This window comes from Erythrolamprus reginae, chromosome 1 (genome assembly GCF_031021105.1).
Source record: "Erythrolamprus reginae isolate rEryReg1 chromosome 1, rEryReg1.hap1, whole genome shotgun sequence".
Taxonomy (NCBI): domain Eukaryota; kingdom Metazoa; phylum Chordata; class Lepidosauria; order Squamata; family Dipsadidae; genus Erythrolamprus; species Erythrolamprus reginae.
The window spans coordinates 161,823,344-161,824,187 of NC_091950.1; the positions used below are offsets into that span (position 1 = coordinate 161,823,344).

The 844-nt window shown below is 40.9% G+C and overlaps 1 non-coding gene across 1 annotated transcript; it reads left to right on the forward strand.

The window, feature by feature from the left end:
• Positions 1-428: 428 nt before the first annotated feature.
• Positions 429-543, forward strand: LOC139158259 (U5 spliceosomal RNA). Its single transcript, XR_011557651.1, has one exon. It is a non-coding gene; the product is annotated as a U5 spliceosomal RNA (small nuclear RNA).
• The last annotated feature ends 301 nt before the right edge of the window (positions 544-844 follow it).

Here is an 844-nt window from a genome sequence, read left to right on the forward strand (position 1 = left end):
TGTTATGAACTGCTGCAACCAACATGTGAAAAAAATGAGGGATGATGCTGGGAACTGTATTTCAGCAACATTTTTAGGGCTATAGCTTTCACATCTCTGATGGCAAAAGACAGTCTATGGGGCTGTGGAGAGTTAGATTCCAATTTCTGCAACTATGCAGTATCCTGTATGTTTTGGACCAGCCACGTCAATAATGAGGCTATTAGGATGTGAATGGGCGGGCTGTAGCTGCATGATAGAGCAGTTATTTCACAGGCAGGTGCCCATAGCTTCCATTTCAGAATATCCTTCAGTGAAAAATCAGACACTAAGTGATGTTCCAGATCAGAGACTGAAAGTTTCTGCTGGCAATTTAGAATTGATAACATGGCTTTGATGTTTGAAAGTTGGTTTTGGCAATTTAGAATTGATAACATAGCTTTGAAACCATACGCTGGTTTCTCTTCAGATCATATAAATCTTTCGCCTTTTACTAAAGATTTCTGTGGAGAGGAACATTTATGAGTTTCAAATAATTTTTTGAGGCTTGGAAAGAGCCGGGGTGGCGCAGTGGTTAGAGTGCAGGACTGCAGGTTACTTCAGCTACCTGCTAGCTGTAGTTCAGCAATTCAAATCTCACCACCAGCTCAAGGTTGACTCAACCTTCCCTCCTTCCGAGGTGGGTAAAATGAGGACCCAGATTGTTGGGGGCAATATACTGATTCCGTAAACCGCTTAGAAAGCACTGTAAAAGCACTATGAAGCAGTATATAAGTCGAAATGCTAATGCTACTGCTTCCTAAAATATAAATGTGGGACTAAATAACATAACTGAAAGACAGTTGCAACAAGAATGAGCACATAA